The sequence below is a fragment of the Oncorhynchus gorbuscha genome, unplaced genomic scaffold (genome assembly GCF_021184085.1).
Source record: "Oncorhynchus gorbuscha isolate QuinsamMale2020 ecotype Even-year unplaced genomic scaffold, OgorEven_v1.0 Un_scaffold_2490, whole genome shotgun sequence".
Classification (NCBI taxonomy): Eukaryota; Metazoa; Chordata; class Actinopteri; order Salmoniformes; family Salmonidae; genus Oncorhynchus; species Oncorhynchus gorbuscha.
In genome coordinates, this window is record NW_025746988.1 from 15,670 (window position 1) to 37,500 (window position 21,831).

The 21,831-nt window shown below is 48.5% G+C and overlaps 1 pseudogene; it reads left to right on the top strand.

Annotated features, from left to right (window-relative positions):
• The first annotated feature begins 1,260 nt into the window (after positions 1–1,260).
• Positions 1,261–21,831, top strand: part of LOC124025860 — a 24,552-nt pseudogene continuing 3,981 nt past the window's right edge.

Consider the following 21,831-nt stretch of genomic DNA (forward strand, 5'->3'; position numbering starts at 1 on the left):
CGTACAGCTCTCTACAACTATAATTAACCCGTGTCTCTCTAGGTTTCCTACACCTGGGGGCTGCGTACAGCTCTCTACAACTATATCTAACGCTAAGAAGTATGGAGGAAGTTTCATCTTACGTATGGAAGATACAGACCAGGTTTCAGACCTGGTGCTGGGAGCTGCTGAGTCTATAGAATATGTTGGTTTCCTACACCTGGGCTGGTAGGACAGACTATAATTAACACACACCTACACCTGGGGGGGCTGCGTACACTCTCTACACCTATAATTAACCCGTGTCTCTCTACCTACACCTGGGGCTGCGTACAGCTCTCTAAACTATAGACCAGGTTTCAGACTGGTGCAGGGAGCTCTCTGAGTATAATTAACCCGTGTCTCTCTGGTTTCCTACACCTGGGGGGCTGGTAGGCTCTCTAGACTATAATTAACCCGTGTCCTACACACACCTGGGGGCTGCGTACAGCTCTCTACAACTATAATTAGACCAGAGCAGACTGGTTTCCTAGGGGGGCTGAGTCTATATAGGATATGTTGGTTTCCTAGTGGGCTGGTAGGACAACTATAATTAACACGTGTCACCTACACAGGGTGCACACTACACCTGGGGGACACACACACACCTAAACACAATTACCAGAGCAGACTAAACACAGGTTTCAGGGGAGTGGCTGAGTGTAGAGTTCATGCTGGGGGGTCTGGTAGGACAGACTGGTGCAGGGAGTGGCTGAGTGTAGAGTTCATGCTGGGGTGGTCTGGTAGGACAGACTGGTGCAGGGAGTGGCTGAGTGTAGAATTCATGCTGGGGTGGTCTGGGAAGATAGGACAGACTGGTGCAGGGAGTGGCTGAGTGTAGAGTTCATGCTGGGGTGGTCTGGTAGGACAGACTGGTGCAGGGAGTGGCTGAGTGTAGAGTTCATGCTGGGGTGGTCTGGTAGGACAGACTGGTGCAGGGAGTGGCTGAGTGTAGAGTTCATGCTGGGGTGGTCTGGTAGGACAGACTGGTGCAGGGAGTGGCTGAGTCTATAGAGTTCATGCTGGGGGGGTCTGGTAGGAACAGAGACATATTTAGATATTAAGGAGTTTGGCCAACTTTTACAACAGACGTTAGAACCCGTGAGCGTTCCAACACATTCCAAGTATTTGGAATCTAATTCAGATTCTAGACATTCAGTTCCACAGCATTGTTTACATTCTAGAACACGCTGTGGACTCCGACCAGACATAATTGCATTTTTGCCCATGTAATAATGGGGGCTAACGTGGATACCGTCCGTCTCCATCCTACCCTCCCCAGGTATCCCCCCAGACGAGGGTCCCCGTGGAGGAGGCCAGTACGGTCCCTACCTCCAGTCCCAGAGGCTGTCCCTGTACAGCCAGGCTGCTGACTCCCTGGTCCAGACAGGGAAGGCCTACCACTGCTTCTGCAGCCAGCAGAGACTAGAATTACTGAAGAGAGAGGCCCTACGCAGTGGACAGACACCGCGGTGATTTGACTACACACACACACACACACACACACACACACACACACACACACACACACACACACACACACACACACACACACACACACACATACTTTTTATTTATTTGATTGAACTTTTATTTAACTAGGCAAGTGCGGCCCCGCCCTATGGAACTCCCAATCACGGCCGGGTTGTGATACAGCCTGGAATCGAACCAGGGTCTGTAGTGACGCCTCTAGCACTGAGATGCATGGCCTTCGACCCGCTGTGCCTCCTCGGGGGCCCCAATAACATGGATGAGCCAGCTACCTGACTATCTATTGTCTGTCTAATAACATGTTTAAATAGACAAATACTCACTCACACGTTACTGAACATTCCTCTACTGCAGGTATGACAACAGGTGCAGACACCTCCGCCCAGACCAGCTAGAAGAGAAGCTGGATCAGAAGGTCCCCATGTGATCAGGTTCCGTCTGGAGTCTGGAGTAGAACCCTTCAACGACCTGGTCTTTGGCTGGAACCGTCATGAGGTGGCCCAGGTAAACCTGCAGATATGTGAGATAGATAAACACAAGCTGTACCGGCAAGCAGTGTGACATTTTTAAATGTTTTTACATTTCCGACGCCCCGGCAACAAGTAACCTCAGATTTGCAAGTGCTTTTCTTATTTCAAAACACATATAATTGAAAGTCCGCCTCCCATCCCAAGTTAAAGGAGACCTCGTATTAATCTGATGGTTCCCCACCTGGAAAATGTAGTAGATGGATAGAGAACATCTACCCCTTCCTCTTCCCAAAGGGATATTCAATCTGCTTTTTAATTTTTGTTTTACCCATCTACCAATAGGGGCCCTTCTTTGCAAGGCATTGGAAAACCTCCCTGGTCTTTGGTTGAATCTGTGTTTTGAAATTCACTGAAATACAGATAATTGTAGGTGTGGGGAACAGAGATGAGGTAGTCATTCAAAAATCATGTTAAACACTATTATTGAACACAGAATGAGTCCATGCAAATTATTATGTGACTTGTTAAGCACATTTTTACTCCTGAACTGATTTAGACTTGTCGTAACAAAGGGGTTGAACACTTAACTGACTCAAGACATTTCAGCTTTTCATAAAAATAAACAAAATTGTTAAAAAAAAATTAGAATAACAGAATTCCACTTTGACATTATGGGATGTTGTGTGTTGGCCAGTGACGGACATAAATATCCATTTTAATTTTGAATTCAGGCTGTAACACAACAAAATGTGGGGAAAAAGTCAAGAGTGTGAATAGTTTCTGCTCCAGGTTGAAGGAGACCCTGTCGTGTTGAAAGCTGATGGTTTCCCCACCTATCACCTGGCTAACGTAGTAGATGACCACCTGATGAAGGTCAGCCACGTCCTGAGAGGATCAGAGTGGCTCATCTCTACCTCCAAACACCTGCTGCTCTACAGGTACACACACACACACCTGCTGCTCTACAGGTACACACACACACCTGCTGCTCTACAGGTACACACACACACACACACACCTGCTGCTGTACAGGTACACACACACACCTGCTGCTGTACAGGTACACACACACACACACACACACACACACACACACACACACACACCTGGCTAACATAGTAGACGACCACCTGCTGCTGTACAGGTACACACACACACACACACACACACACACACACACACACACACACACACACACACACACACACACACACACACACACACACACACACACACACACACACACACACACACCTGGCTAACATAGTAGATGACCACCTGCTGCTGTACAGGCACACACACACACACACACACCTGGCTAACATAGTAGACGACCACCTGCTGCTGTACAGGTACACACACACACACACACACACACACACACACACACACACACACACACACACACACACACACACACACACACACACACACACACACACACACACACCTGGCTAACATAGTAGACGACCACCTGCCTCTGTACAGGTACACACACACCTGGCTAACATAGTAGACGACCACCTGCCTCTGTACAGGTACACACACACACACACACCTGGCTAACATAGTAGACGACCACCTGCCTCTGTACAGGTACACACACACCTGGCTAACATAGTAGACGACCACCTGCCTCTGTACAGGTACACACACACACACACACCTGGCTAACATAGTAGACGACCACCTGCCTCTGTACAGGTACACACACACACACACACACACACACACACACACACACACACACACACACACACACACACACACACCTGGCTAACATAGTAGACGACCACCTGCCTCTGTACAGGTACACACACACACACACACACACACACCTGGCTAACATAGTAGACGACCACCTGCCTCTGTACAGGTACACACACACACACACACACCTGGCTAACATAGTAGACGACCACCTGCCTCTGTACAGGTACACACACACACACACACACACACACACACACACACACACACACACACACACACACACACACACACACACACACACACCTGGCTAACATAGTAGACGACCACCTGCCTCTGTACAGGTACACACACACACACACACACCTGGCTAACATAGTAGACGACCACCTGCCTCTGTACAGGTACACACACACACACACACACACACACCTGGCTAACATAGTAGACGACCACCTGCCTCTGTACAGGTACACACACACACACACACACACACACACACACACACACACACACACACACACACACACACACCTGGCTAACATAGTAGACGACCACCTGCCTCTGTACAGGTACACACACACACACACACACACACCTGGCTAACATAGTAGACGACCACCTGCCTCTGTACAGGTACACACACACACACACACACACACACCTGGCTAACATAGTAGACGACCACCTGCCTCTGTACAGGTACACACACACACACACACACACCACACACACACACACACACACACACACACACACACACACACACACACACACACACCTGGCTAACATAGTAGACGACCACCTGCCTCTGTACAGGTACACACACACACACACACACCTGGCTAACATAGTAGATGACCACCTGCTGCTGTACAGGCACACACACACACACACACACACACACACCTGGCTAACATAGTAGACGACCACCTGCTGCTGTACAGGTACACACACACACACACACACACACACACACACACACACACACACACACACACACACACACACACACACACACACACACACACACACACACACACACACCTGGCTAACATAGTAGACGACCACCTGCCTCTGTACAGGTACACACACACCTGGCTAACATAGTAGACGACCACCTGCCCCTGTACAGGTACACACACACACACACACCTGGCTAACATAGTAGACGACCACCTGCCTCTGTACAGGTACACACACACCTGGCTAACATAGTAGACGACCACCTGCCTCTGTACAGGTACACACACACACACACACCTGGCTAACATAGTAGACGACCACCTGCCTCTGTACAGGTACACACACACACACACACACACACACACACACACACACACACACACACACCTGGCTAACATAGTAGACGACCACCTGCCTCTGTACAGGTACACACACACACACACACACACACCTGGCTAACATAGTAGACGACCACCTGCCTCTGTACAGGTACACACACACACACACACACACACCTGGCTAACATAGTAGACGACCACCTGCCTCTGTACAGGTACACACACACACACACACACCTGGCTAACATAGTAGACGACCACCTGCCTCTGTACAGGTACACACACACACACACACACACACACACACACACACACACACACACACACACACACACACACACACACACACACACACACACACACACACACACACACCTGGCTAACATAGTAGACGACCACCTGCCTCTGTACAGGTACACACACACACACACACACCTGGCTAACATAGTAGACGACCACCTGCCTCTGTACAGGTACACACACACACACACCTGGCTAACATAGTAGACGACCACCTGCCTCTGTACAGGTACACACACACACACACCTGGCTAACATAGTAGACGACCACCTGCCTCTGTACAGGTACACACACACACACACACACACACCTGGCTAACATAGTAGACGACCACCTGCCTCTGTACAGGTACACACACACACACACACACACACACACACACCTGGCTAACATGGTAGACGACCACCTGCCTCTGTACAGGTACACACACACACACACACACCTGGCTAACATAGTAGACGACCACCTGCCTCTGTACAGGTACACACACACACACACACACACACACACACACACACACACACACACACACACACACACACACACACACACACACACACACACACACACACACACACACACACACACACACACACACACACACACTGGCTAACATAGTAGACGACCACCTGCCTCTGTACAGGTACACACACACACACACACACACACACCTGGCTAACATAGTAGACGACCACCTGCCTCTGTACAGGTACACACACACACACACACACACCTGGCTAACATAGTAGACGACCACCTGCCTCTGTACAGGTACACACACACACACACACACACACACACACACACACACACACACACACACACACCTGGCTAACATAGTAGACGACCACCTGCCTCTGTACAGGTACACACACACACACACACACACCTGGCTAACATAGTAGACGACCACCTGCCTCTGTACAGGTACACACACACACACACACACACACACCTGGCTAACATAGTAGACGACCACCTGCCTCTGTACAGGTACACACACACACACACACACACACCTGGCTAACATAGTAGACGACCACCTGCCTCTGTACAGGTACACACACACACACACACACACCTGGCTAACATAGTAGACGACCACCTGCCTCTGTACAGGTACACACACACACACATTTGTAGAATACTAATATTCAGAATACATTTTATTCACTCTTTTCAAGATACGCAAGGACACGTACAGATACAGAGCAAAATAGAATAACATGGCAATTATGAGCATGAGAATATCAGAGGCAATGGACTAAAATGTAATGTACGAAGTACAAAACGGTGGGTTGCTTTGTGTTATGTTATTGTTGTTATTCCAGGGCTCTGGGCTGGAAGCCCCCTGGTTATGTTATTGTTGTTATTCCAGGGCTCTGGGCTGGAAGCCCCCTGGTTATGTTATTGTTGTTATTCCAGGGCTCTGGGCTGGGAGCCCCTGGTTATGTTATTGTTGTTATTCCAGGGCTCTGGGCTGGAAGCCCCCTGGTTATGTTATTGTTGTTATTCCAGGGCTCTGGGCTGGAAGCCCCCTGGTTATGTTATTGTTGTTATTCCAGGGCTCTGGGCTGGAAGCCCCCTGGTTATGTTATTGTTATTCCAGGGCTCTGGGCTGGAAGCCCCCTGGTTATGTTATTGTTGTTATTCCAGGGCTCTGGGCTGGAAGCCCCCTGGTTATGTTATTGTTGTTATTCCAGGGCTCTGGGCTGGAAGCCCCCTGGTTATGTTATTGTTGTTATTCCAGGGCTCTGGGCTGGAAGCCCCCTGGTTATGTTATTGTTGTTGTTTCTGGGCTGGGAGCGCCTGGTTATGATATTGTTGTTATTCCAGGGCTCTGGGCTGGAAGCCCCCTGGTTATGTTATTGTTGTTATTCCAGGGCTCTGGGCTGGAAGCCCCTGGTTATGATATTGTTGTTATTCCAGGGCTCTGGGCTGGAAGCCCCTGGTTATGTTATTGTTGTTGTTCCAGGGCTCTGGGCTGGAAGCCCCCTGGTTATGTTATTGTTGTTGTTCCAGGGCTCTGGGCTGGAAGCCCCCTGGTTATGTTATTGTTGTTGTTCCAGGGCTCTGGGCTGGAAGCCCCCTGGTTATGTTATTGTTGTTATTCCAGGGCTCTGGGCTGGAAGCCCCCTGGTTATGTTATTGTTGTTATTCCAGGGCTCTGGGCTGGAAGCCCCCTGGTTATGTTATTGTTGTTATTCCAGGGCTCTGGGCTGGAAGCCCCCTGGTTATGTTATTGTTGTTGTTTCTGGGCTGGAAGCCCCTGGTTATGTTATTGTTGTTGTTATTCCAGGGCTCTGGGCTGGGAGCCCCTGGTTATGTTATTGTTGTTATTCCAGGGCTCTGGGCTGGAAGCCCCCTGGTTATGTTATTGTTGTTATTCCAGGGCTCTGGGCTGGAAGCCCCCTGGTTATATTATTGTTGTTATTCCAGGGCTCTGGGCTGGAAGCCCCCTGGTTATGTTATTGTTGTTATTCCAGGGCTCTGGGCTGGAAGCCCCCTGGTTATGTTATTGTTGTTATTCCAGGGCTCTGGGCTGGAAGCCCCCGGTGTTCGGACACCTTCCTCTCCTCCTCAACAGAGATGGCAGTAAGCTCTCCAAGAGACAAGGAGATATCTACATACAGAGTTTCCAGAGGAGTGGGGCCCTACCTGAAGCACTACTGGATATCACCACACACTGTGGATCTGGCTTCAACAGTAAGAGAGGGGGGGGGGCAGGGGGATATCTTTATACAGAGAAGTAGTGCACTTTAGAGGGAATAGGGGTCAGATGTAGTGCACTCGAGGGAATAGGGGTCAGATGTAGTGGACTATAGAGGGAATAGGGGTCAGATGTAGTGCACTTTAGAGGGAATAGGGGTCAGATGTAGTGCACTCGAGGGAATAGGGGTCAGATGTAGTGCACTCGAGGGAATAGGAGTCAGATGTAGTGCACTTTAGAGGGAATAGGGGTCAGATGTAGTGCACTCGAGGGAATAGGGGTCAGATGTAGTGGACTATAGAGGGAATAGGAGTCAGAAGTAGTGGACTATAGAGGGAATAGGAGTCAGATGTAGTGGACTATAGAGGGAATAGGAGTCAGATGTAGTGGACTATAGAGGGAATAGGAGTCAGATGTAGTGGACTATAGAGGGAATAGGAGTCAGAAGTAGTGGACTATAGAGGGGTCAGGTGTAGAGGACTATAGAGGGAATAGGAGTCAGATGTAGAGGACTATAGAGGGAATAGGAGTCAGATGTAGTGGACTATAGAGGGAATAGGAGTCAGATGTAGTGGACTATAGAGGGAATAGGAGTCAGATGTAGTGGACTATAGAGGGAATAGGAGTCAGATGTAGTGGACTATACAGGGAATAGGAGTCAGATGTAGTGGACTATAGAGGGAATAGGGGTCAGAAGTAGTGGACTATATAGGGGTCAGATGTAGAGGACTATAGAGGGAATAGGAGTCAGATGTAGTGGACTATATAGGGGTCAGATGTAGAGGACTATAGAGGGAATAGGAGTCAGATGTAGTGGACTATATAGGGGTCAGATGTAGAGGACTATAGAGGGAATAGGAGTCAGGTGTAGTGGACTATAGAGGGAATAGGAGTCAGATGTAGTGGACTATAGAGGGAATAGGAGTCAGATGTAGTGGACTATATAGGGGTCAGATGTAGTGGACTATAGAGGGAATAGGAGTCAGATGTAGTGGACTATATAGGGGTCAGATGTAGAGGACTATAGAGGGAATAGGAGTCAGGTGTAGTGGACTATAGAGGGAATAGGAGTCAGGTGTAGTGGACTATAGAGGGAATAGGAGTCAGAAGTAGTTGACTATAGAGGGAATAGGAGTCAGAAGTAGTGGACTATAGAGGGAATAGGAGTCAGAAGTAGTGGACTATAGAGGGAATAGGGGTCAGAAGTAGTGGACTATAGAGGGAATAGGAGTCAGAAGTAGTGGACTATAGAGGGAATAGGAGTCAGAAGTAGTGGACTATAGAGGGAATAGGGGTCAGAAGTAGTGGACTATAGAGGGAATAGGAGTCAGATGTAGTGGACTATAGAGGGAATAGGAGTCAGATGTAGTGGACTATAGACGGAATAGGAGTCAGAAGTAGTGGACTATAGAGGGAATAGGGGTCAGAAGTAGTGGACTATAGAGGGAATAGGAGTCAGATGTAGTGGACTATAGAGGGAATAGGAGTCAGAAGTAGTGGACTATAGAGGGAATAGGGTCAGAAGTAGTGGACTATAGAGAAGTAGTGGACTATAGAGGGAATAGGGGTCAGAAGTAGTGGACTATAGAGGGAATAGGGGTCAGATGTAGTGGACTATAGAGGGAATAGGGGTCAGATGTAGTGGACTATAGAGGGAATAGGAGTCAGATGTAGTGGACTATAGAGGGAATAGGAGTCAGATGTAGTGGACTATAGAGGGAATAGGAGTCAGATGTAGTGGACTATAGAGGGAATAGGGGTCAGATGTAGTGGACTATAGAGGGAATAGGAGTCAGATGTAGTGGACTGTAGAGGGAATAGGAGTCAGATGTAGTGGACTATAGAGGGAATAGGAGTCAGATGTAGTGGACTATATAGGGGTCAGGTGTAGTGGACTATAGAGGGAATAGGAGTCAGAAGTAGTGGACTATAGAGGGAATAGGGGTCAGAAGTAGTGCACTATACAGGGAATAGGGGTCAGATGTAGTGGACTAGAGGGAATAGGGGTCAGATGTAGTGGACTAGAGGGAATAGGGGTCAGATGTAGTGGACTATAGAGGGAATAGGGGTCAGATGTAGTGGTAGGGTGCCATTTGAGAAGCATCCTAAATGAATGCCCCCCTGTCATCCTGCAGGTAACCGTGTTGGTCGTAAGATGGAAGAACTGATCGCAGAGTTCAACCCGTCTAAGTTCACCACCCACTCTGCCCTGCTAGACCTGGACAAACTACCTGAGTTTAACAAGTACACTACCTGTCTGTCTGTCTCTGTGTCCATCTCTCTCCTCCCTGCTAGACCTGGACAAACTACCTGAGTTTAACAAGTACACTACCTGGCTGTCTGTCTCTGTGTCCATCTCTCCCCTCCCTGCTAGACCTGGACAAACTACCTGAGTTTAACAAGTACATGGAGTACAGGGAGTGGAGCACAGGGAGTGGAGCACAGGGAGTGGAGCGCAGGGAGTGGAGCACAGGGAGTGGAGTGGAGCACAGGGAGTGGAGTGGAGCACAGGGAGTGGAGTGGAGCACAGGGAGTGGAGCACAGGGAGTGGAGTGGAGCACAGGGAGTGGAGCACAGGGAGTGGAGCACAGGGAGTGGAGTGGAGCACAGGGAGTGGAGTGGAGCGCAGGGAGTGGAGTGGAGCGCAGGGAGTGGAGCGGGGCGCAGGGAGTGGAGCGCAGGGAGTGGAGCGGGGCGCAGGGAGTGGAGCGGAGCGCAGGGAGTGGAGCGGAGCGCAGGGAGTGGAGCGGAGCGCAGGGAGTGGAGCGGAGCGCAGGGAGTGGAGCGGAGCGCAGGGAGTGGAGCGGAGCGCAGGGAGTGGAGCGGAGCGCAGGGAGTGGAGCGGAGCGCAGGGAGTGGAGCGGAGCGCAGGGAGTGGAGCGGAGCGCAGGGAGTGGAGTACAGGGAGTGGAGTGCAGGGAGTGGAGCGGGGCGCAGGGAGTGGAGCGGAGCGCAGGGAGTGGAGCGGGGCGCAGGGAGTGGAGCGGGGCGCAGGGAGTGGGGCGCAGGGAGTGGAGCGGGGCGCAGGGAGTGGAGCGGGGCGCAGGGAGTGGGGCGCAGGGAGTGGAGCGCAGGGAGTGGAGCGCAGGGAGTGGAGCACAGGGAGTGGAGCGGGGCGCAGGGAGTGGAGCGGGGCGCAGGGAGCGGGGCGCAGGGAGCGGAGCGGAGCGCAGGGAGCGGAGCGGAGCGCAGGGAGCGGAGCGGAGCGCAGGGAGTGGAGCGCAGGGAGTGGAGTGGAGTGCAGGGAGTGGAGCGCAGGGAGTGGAGCGCAGGGAGTGGAGTGGAGCGCAGGGAGTGGAGTGGAGCACAGGGAGTGGAGCGCAGGGAGTGGAGCGCAGGAGTGGAGCGCAGGGAGTGGAGTACAGGGAGTGGAGTACAGGGAGTGGAGCACAGGGAGTGGAGTGGAGCACAGGGAGTGGAGTGCAGGGAGTGGAGTACAGGGAGTGGAGTACAGGGAGTGGAGTACAGGGAGTGGAGTACAGGGAGTGGAGTGCAGGGAGTGGAGCGCAGGGAGTGGAGTGGAGCACAGGGAGTGGAGCGCAGGGAGTGGAGTGGAGCACAGGGAGTGGAGCGCAGGGAGTGGAGTACAGGGAGTGGAGTACAGGGAGTGGAGTACAGGGAGTGGAGCACAGGGAGTGGAGCACAGGGAGGGGAACGTTAGTTAAGAGATTGTTACCCAGGCTACAGGTGGTGCTGTTGCACTGTGTATTTCTGCCTGTATATTGTGTCTGCTGACCTGCCCCCATTCAGTCATGATAAATGACTCCAATAATCACCTCGTCATGATCTTCAGTTTAGAATGCAGTTTGATTAGTCAGATGGAGAGACGGTGGGACCCCAATCAGGCCCCTGGGTCCTGACTGGCATCGCCCACCCCTGGGTCTAGCAGATAATGGTCTAGGATCAGATTTATCAATTCTTCTCCTAAACCACCCTTATCTTAACAACTGACTCTAGACCAGTCCTTAGTAATCTCAGTAATAATCCACTCTGTGTTCTCCCAGGATCCACCTGCAGCAGCGTATAGATGACGCGGTGCAACGCGATTGGCTGGTGAGGGATCTGCAGGGGCGGATCCAGGAAGTGTACGGAACACAAGTCCAGGATCAGGATGTTCTGCAACCAGATTACATCACACGGGTTCTACACCTGCGCAAGGTAACTATGACCTCATCACAGGGGTTCTACTCCTGCCCAAGGTAACTATGACCTCATCAGAGGGTTCTACACCTGCGCAAGGTAACTATGACCTCATCAGAGGGGTTCTACTCCTGCGCAAGGTAACTATGACCTCATCACAGGGGTTCTACACCTGCGCAAGGTAACTATGACCTCATCAGAGGTTCTACACCTGCGCAAGGTAACTATGACCTCATCACACGGGTTCTACACCTGTGCAAGGTAACTATGACCTCATCACAGGGGTTCTACTCCTGCGCAAGGTAACTGACCTCATCACAGAGGTTCTACACCTGCGCAAGGTAACTATGACCTCATCACAGAGGTTCTACACCTGCGCAAGGTAACTATGACCTCATCAGAGGGGGTTCTACACCTGCGCAAGGTAACTATGACCTCATCAGAGGGGTTCTACACCTGCGCAAGGTAACTATGACCTCATCAGAGGTTCTACACCTGCGCAAGGTAACTATGACCTCATCACACGGGTTCTACACCTGCCCAAGGTAACTATGACCTCATCACAGGGTTCTACTCCTGCGCAAGGTAACTATGACCTCATCACAGGGGTTCTACACCTGCGCAAGGTAACTATGACCTCATCACAGAGGTTCTACACCTGCGCAAGGTAACTATGACCTCATCAGAGGGGGTTCTACACCTGCGCAAGGTAACTATGACCTCATCAGAGGGGTTCTACACCTGCGCAAGGTAACTATGACCTCATCAGAGGTTCTACACCTGCGCAAGGTAACTATGACCTCATCACACGGGTTCTACACCTGCCCAAGGTAACTATGACCTCATCACAGGGGTTCTACTCCTGCGCAAGGTAACTATGACCTCATCACAGGGGTTCTACTCCTGCGCAAGGTAACTATGACCTCATCAGAGGGGTTCTACACCTGCGCAAGGTACCTATGACCTCATCACAGGGGTTCTACACCTGCCCAAGGTAACTATGACCTCATCACAGGGGTTCTACTCCTGCGCAAGGTAACTATGACCTCATCAGAGGGGTTCTACACCTGTGCAAGGTAACTATGACCTCATCACAGGGGTTCTACACCTGTGCAAGGTAACTATGACCTCATCACAGGGGTTCTACACCTGCCCAAGGTAACTATGACCTCATCAGAGGGGTTCTACACCTGTGTAAGGTAACTATGACCTCATCACAGGGGTTCTACACCTGCCCAAGGTAACTATGACCTCATCAGAGGGGTTCTACACCTGTGTAAGGTAACTATGACCTCATCACACGGGTTCTACCCCAGCGTGCAAGGTAACTGGATGTAACCAAGGTAACGCGGCATCAGCTGTTGTGTCGGTCTTCGCACCCGCTGAAAAACGATCCCTTCATCCCTCTGGCCTTCCAACTTTCCCAGTTTGAGAATATCACAGCCCAGTGCAGAATGTGGAGCCTGTCTGTCTGGAGGTCACCATCTCTCTCTCTCTCTCGCTTTCTGTCTCACTCACTCACATATCTTCTCTGTCTGAGCTGGTGTCCTCAGAGTATTCCTACCTTTGGGTTCAACCCTTCTCCTGTCTGTCTCTGTGTCTGTCTCTGTCTCAGGGTCATATCTCCTCTGTGTCTGTCTCTCTCTCAGGGTCATATCTCCTCTGTGTCTGTCTCAGGGTCATATCACCTCTGTGTCTGTCTCTCTCCCTCTCAGGGTCATATCTCCTCTGTGTCTGTCTCTCTCTCAGGGTCATCTCTCCTATGTGTCTGTCTCTCTCTCAGGGTCATATCTCCTCTGTCTGTCTCCCTCTCAGGGCCATATCTCCTCTGTGTCTGTCTCTCTCTCTCTCAGGGTCATATCTCCTCTGTGTCTCTCTCTCTCTCAGGGTCATATCTCCTCTGTGTCTGTCTCTCTCTCTCTCTCAGGGTCATATCTCCTCTGTGTCTGTCTCTCTCTCTCTCTCAGGGTCATATCTCCTCTGTGTCTGTCTCTCTCTCAGGGTCATATCTCCTCTGTGTCTCTCTCTCTCTCAGGGTCATATCTCCTCTGTGTCTGTCTCTCTCTCTCTCTCAGGGTCATATCTCCTCTGTGTCTCTCTCTCTCTCAGGGTCATATCTCCTCTGTGTCTGTCTCTCTCTCAGGGTCATATCTCCTCTGTGTCTGTCTCTCTCTCTCAGGGTCATATCTCCTCTGTGTCTCTCTCTCTCTCAGGGTCATATCTCCTCTGTGTCTGTCTCTCTCTCTCTCTCAGGGTCATATCTCCTCTGTGTCTGTCTCTCTCTCTCTCTCAGGGTCATATCTCCTCTGTGTCTGTCTCTCTCTCTCTCTCAGGGTCATATCTCCTCTCTCTCTCTCTCTCTCTCAGGGTCATATCTCCTCTGTGTCTGTCTCTCTCTCAGGGTCATATCTCCTCTGTGTCTCTCTCTCTCAGGGCCATATCTCCTCTGTGTCTGTCTCTCTCTCAGGGTCATATCTCCTCTGTGTCTGTCTGTCTCTCTCTCAGGGTCATATCTCCTCTGTGTCTGTCTCTCTCTCAGGGTCATATCTCCTCTGTGTCTGTCTCTCTCTCAGGGTCATATCTCCTCTGTGGCTGTCTCTCTCTCAGGGCCATATCTCCTCTGTGTCTGTCTCTCTCTCAGGGCCATATCACCTCTGTGTCTGTCTCTCTCTCAGGGTCATATCTCCTCTGTCTCTCTCCCTCTCAGGGTCATATCTCCTCTGTGTCTGTCTCTCTCTCAGGGTCATATCTCCTCTGTGTCTGTCTCTCTCTCAGGGTCATATCTCCTCTGTGTCTGTCTGTCTCCCTCTCAGGGCCATATCTCCTCTGTGGCTGTCTGTCTCCCTCTCAGGGTCATATCTCCTCTGTGTCTGTCTCTCTCTCTCTCTCAGGGTCATATCTCCTCTGTGTCTGTCTCTCTCTCAGGGTCATATCTCCTCTGTGTCTGTCTCTCTCTCAGGGTCATATCTCCTCTGTGTCTGTCTCTCTCTCAGGGTCATATCTCCTCTGTGTCTGTCTCTCTCTCAGGGTCATATCTCCTCTGTGTCTGTCTCTCTCTCAGGGTCATATCTCCTCTGTGTCTGTCTCTGTCTCAGGGTCATATCTCCTCTGTGTCTGTCTGTCTCTCTCTCTCTCAGGGTCATATCTCCTCTGTGTCTGTCTGTCTCTCTCTCTCTCAGGGTCATATCTCCTCTGTGTCTGTCTCTCTCTCAGGGTCATATCTCCTCTGTGTCTGTCTCTCTCTCAGGGTCATATCTCCTCTGTGTCTGTCTGTCTCTCTCTCAGGGTCATATCTCCTCTGTGTCTGTCTCCCTCTCAGGGTCATATCTCCTCTGTGTCTGTCTCTCTCTATCTCAGGGTCATATCTCCTCTGTGTCTGTCTGTCTCTCTCTCAGGGTCATATCTCCTCTGTGTCTGTCTCTCTCTCAGGGTCATATCTCCTCTGTGTCTGTCTCTCTCTCAGGGTCATATCTCCTCTGTGTCTGTCTCTCTCTCTCTCAGGGTCATATCTCCTCTGTGTCTCTCTCTCTCTCAGGGTCATATCACCTCTGTGTCTGTCTCTCTCAGGGTCATATCACCTCTGTGTCTGTCTCTCTCAGGGTCATATCTCCTCTGTCTGTCTCTCTCTCAGGGTCATATCTCCTCTGTGTCTGTCTGTCTCCCTCTCAGGGCCATATCTCCTCTGTGGCTGTCTGTCTCCCTCTCAGGGCCATATCTCCTCTGTGGCTGTCTGTCTCCCTCTCAGGGTCATATCTCCTCTGTGGCTGTCTGTCTCCCTCTCAGGGTCATATCTCCTCTGTGTCTGTCTCCCTCTCAGGGTCATATCTCCTCTGTGTCCGTCTCTCTCTCAGGGTCATATCTCCTCTGTGTCTGTCTCTCTCTCAGGGTCATATCTCCTCTGTGTCTGTCTCTCTCCCTCTCAGGGTCATATCTCCTCTGTGTCTGTCTCTCTCTCAGGGTCATATCTCCTCTGTGTCTGTCTCTCTCTCTCTCAGGGTCATATCTCCTCTGTGTCCGTCTCTCTCTCAGGGTCATATCTCCTCTGTGTCTGTCTCTCTCTCTCTCAGGGTCATATCTCCTCTGTGTCTGTCTCTCTCTCTCTCAGGGTCATATCTCCTCTGTGTCTGTCTCTCTCTCAGGGTCATATCTCCTCTGTGTCTGTCTCTCTCTCAGGGTCATATCTCCTCTGTGTCTGTCTCTCTCTCAGGGTCATATCTCCTCTGTGTCTGTCTCTCTCTCAGGGTCATATCTCCTCTGTGTCTGTCTCTCTCTCAGGGTCATATCTCCTCTGTGTCTGTCTCTCTCTCAGGGTCATATCTCCTCTGTGTTTGTCTCTCTCTCAGGGTCATATCTCCTCTGTGTCTGTCTCTCTCTCAGGGTCATATCTCCTCTGTGTCTGTCTCTCTCTCAGGGTCATATCTCCTCTGTGTCTGTCTCTGTCTCTCAGGGTCATATCTCCTCTGTGTCTGTCTCTCTCTCTCTCAGGGTCATATCTCCTCTGTGTCTGTCTCTCTCTCAGGGTCATATCTCCTCTGTGTCTGTCTCTCTCTCAGGGTCATATCTCCTCTGTCTGTCTCTCTCTCAGGGTCATATCTCCTCTGTGTCTGTCTCCCTCTCAGGGTCATATCTCCTCTGTGTCTGACCTGGTGTCCTCAGAGTATTCCTACCTTTGGGTTCGACCTTCTTTCTCTGACCAACAGATGGCAGCACTCAGCTCAGAGACACAATACATCGCTACTCTGGTCATACGGTGCGTACCATAACTACTATAGACTAACAGGACTACTCTGGTTCATACCATAACTACTACAGACTAACAGGACTACTCTGGTTCATATCATAACTACTACAGACTAACAGGACTACTCTGGTTCATATACTATAGACTAACTGGACTACTCTGGTTCATACCATAACTACTACAGACTAACAGGACTACTCTGGTTCATACCATAACTACTACAGACTAACAGGACTACTCTGGTTCATATACTACAGACTAACTGGACTACTCTGGTTCATACCATAACTACTACAGACTAACAGGACTACTCTGGTTCATATACTACAGACTAACAGGACTACTCTGGTTCATACCATAACTACTACAGACTAACTGGACTACTCTGGTTCATACCATAACTACTACAGACTAACAGGACTACTCTGGTTCATACCATAACTACTACAGACTAACAGGACTACTCTGGTTCATACCAAAACTACTACAGACTAACAGGACTACTCTGGTTCATACCATAACTACTACAGACTAACAGGACTACTCTGGTTCATATACTACAGACTAACAGGACTACTCTGGTTCATACCATAACTACTACAGACTAACAGGACTACTCTGGTTCATATACTACAGACTAACAGGACTACTCTGGTTCATATACTACAGACTAACAGGACTACTCTGGTTCATACCATAACTACTACAGACTAACAGGACTACTCTGGTTCATATACTACAGACTAACAGGACTACTCTGGTTCATACCATAACTACTACAGACTAACAGGACTACTCTGGTTCATACCATAACTACTACAGACTAACAGGACTACTCTGGTTCATATACTACAGACTAACAGGACTACTCTGGTTCATACCATAACTACTACAGACTAACAGGACTACTCTGGTTCATATACTACAGACTAACAGGACTACTCTGGTTCATATACTACAGACTAACAGGACTACTCTGGTTCATACCATAACTACTACAGACTAACAGGACTACTCTGGTTCATACCATAACTACTACAGACTAACAGGACTACTCTGGTTCATATACTACAGACTAACTGGACTACTCTGGTTCATACCATAACTACTACAGACTAACAGGACTACTCTGGTTCATATACTACAGACTAACAGGACTACTCTGGTTCATACCATAACTACTACAGACTAACTGGACTACTCTGGTTCATACCATAACTACTACAGACTAACAGGACTACTCTGGTTCATACCATAACTACTACAGACTAACAGGACTACTCTGGTTCATATACTACAGACTAACAGGACTACTCTGGTTCATACCATAACTACTACAGACTAACTGGACTACTCTGGTTCATACCATAACTACTACAGACTAACAGGACTACTCTGGTTCATACCATAACTACTACAGACTAACAGGACTACTCTGGTTCATACCATAACTACTACAGACTAACAGGACTACTCTGGTTCATATACTACAGACTAACAGGACTACTCTGGTTCATACCATAACTACTAGACTAACAGGACTACTCTGGTTCATATACTACAGACTAACAGGACTACTCTGGTTCATATACTACAGACTAACAGGACTACTCTGGTTCATACCATAACTACTACAGACTAACAGGACTACTCTGGTTCATACCATAACTACTACAGACTAACAGGACTACTCTGGTTCATACCATAACTACTGTAGACTAACAGGACTACTCTGGTTCATACCATAACTACTACAGACTAACAGGACTACTCTGGTTCATACCATAACTACTACAGACTAACAGGACTACTCTGGTTCATACCATAACTACTACAGACTAACAGGACTACTCTGGTTCATATACTACAGACTAACAGGACTACTCTGGTTCATATACTACAGACTAACAGGACTACTCTGGTTCATACCATAACTACTACAGACTAACAGGACTACTCTGGTTCATACCATAACTACTATAGACTAACAGGACTACTCTGGTTCATACCATAACTACTACAGACTAACAGGACTACTCTGGTTCATATACTACAGACTAACAGGACTACTCTGGTTCATATACTACAGACTAACAGGACTACTCTGGTTCATAACATAACTACTACAGACTAACAGGACTACTCTGGTTCATATACTACAGACTAACAGGACTACTCTGGTTCATACCATAACTACTATAGACTAACAGGACTACTCTGGTTCATATACTACAGACTAACAGGACTACTCTGGTTCATACCATAACTACTGTAGACTAACAGGACTACTCTGGTTCATACCATAACTACTATAGACTAACAGGACTACTCTGGTTCATACCATAACTACTACAGACTAACAGGACTACTCTGGTTCATAACATAACTACTACAGACTAACAGGACTACTCTGGTTCATATACTACAGACTAACAGGACTACTCTGGTTCATACCATAACTACTATAGACTAACAGGACTACTCTGGTTCATATACTACAGACTAACAGGACTACTCTGGTTCATACCATAACTACTACAGACTAACAGGACTACTCTGGTTCATACCATAACTACTGTAGACTAACAGGACTACTCTGGTTCATACCATAACTACTATAGACTAACAGGACTACTCTGGTTCATATACTACAGACTAACAGGACTACTCTGGTTCATAACATAACTACTACAGACTAACAGGACTACTCTGGTTCATACCATAACTACTGTAGACTAACAGGACTACTCTGGTTCATACCATAACTACTACAGACTAACAGGACTACTCTGGTTCATACCATAACTACTACAGACTAACAGGACTACTCTGGTTCATACCATAACTACTATAGACTAACAGGACTACTCTGGTTCATAACATAACTACTACAGACTAACAGGACTACTCTGGTTCATACCATAACTACTACAGACTAACAGGACTACTCTGGTTCATATACTACAGACTAACAGGACTACTCTGGTTCATACCATAACTACTACAGACTAACAGGACTACTCTGGTTCATATACTACAGACTAACAGGACTACTCTGGTTCATATACTACAGACTAACAGGACTACTCTGGTTCATACCATAACTACTATAGACTAACAGGACTACTCTGGTTCATACCATAACTACTATAGACTAACAGGACTACTCTGGTTCATAACATAACTACTACAGACTAACAGGACTACTCTGGTTCATACCATAACTACTACAGACTAACAGGACTACTCTGGTTCATACCATAACTACTACAGACTAACAGGACTACTCTGGTTCATACCATAACTACTACAGACTAACAGGACTACTCTGGTTCATATACTACAGACTAACAGGACTACTCTGGTTCATATACTACAGACTAACTGGACTACTCTGGTTCATACCATAACTACTACAGACTAACAGGACTACTCTGGTTCATACCATAACTACTGTAGACTAACAGGACTACTCTGGTTCATACCATAACTACTACAGACTAACAGGACTACTCTGGTTCATACCATAACTACTATAGACTAACAGGACTACTCTGGTTCATATACTACAGACTAACAGGACTACTCTGGTTCATACCATAACTACTACAGACTAACAGGACTACTCTGGTTCATACCATAACTACTACAGACTAACAGGACTACTCTGGTTCATACCATAACTACTACAGACTAACAGGACTACTCTGGTTCATACCATAACTACTACAGACTAACAGGACTACTCTGGTTCATACCATAACTACTATAGACTAACAGGACTACTCTGGTTCATATACTACAGACTAACAGGACTACTCTGGTTCATACCATAACTACTACAGACTAACAGGACTACTCTGGTTCATACCATAACTACTATAGACTAACAGGACTACTCTGGTTCATACCATAACTACTACAGACTAACAGGACTACTCTGGTTCATATACTACAGACTAACAGGACTACTCTGGTTCATACCATAACTACTACAGACTAACAGGACTACTCTGGTTCATACCATAACTACTATAGACTAACAGGACTACTCTGGTTCATACCATAACTACTGTAGACTAACAGGACTACTCTGGTTCATACCATAACTACTGTAGACTAACAGGACTACTCTGGTTCATATACTACAGACTAACTGGACTACTCTGGTTCATATACTACAGACTAACAGGACTACTCTGGTTCATACCATAACTACTATAGACTAACAGGACTACTCTGGTTCATAACATAACTACTACAGACTAACAGGACTACTCTGGTTCATATACTACAGACTAACAGGACTACTCTGGTTCATAACATAACTACTACTACTAACTGTTAACTAAAACTACTACTAGTTCCCTGGCAATGTAGTCAAGTTTGTTTGTCAGAAGTTAAGTGACAGTGTCCTTTTTAATGAACCAAAGCCTTTCTGAAAATGACATGACTGTCAGTTATGTCTTTCATGTTTTAATTGATTCAACATGTTTACTACCGTGTACTATTAACAGGTCTTGGTGTTAACGGCCTGTACCGTGTCCTGTGTCCCATGTCCCATGTCCATCTCTGTGTCCCGTGTCCCATGTCCGTGTCCCATGTCCATCTCTGTGTCCCATGTCCGTGTCCCGTGTCCTGTGTCACTTGTCCGTCTCCATGTCCGTGTCCCATGTCCGTCTCCATGTCCCATGTCCGTGTCCCATGTCCGTGTCCCATGTCCGTGTCCCATGTCCGTGTCCCATGTCCGTCTCTGTGTCCCTGTCCCGTCTCCATGTCCGTGTCCCATGTCCGTGTCCCATGTCCATGTCCCATGTCCCATGTCCATCTCTGTGTCCCATGTCCATCTCTGTGTCCCGTGTCCCATGTCCGTGTCCCATGTCCATCTCTGTGTCCCATGTCCATCTCTGTGTCCCATGTCCATCTCTGTGTCCCATGTCCGTCTC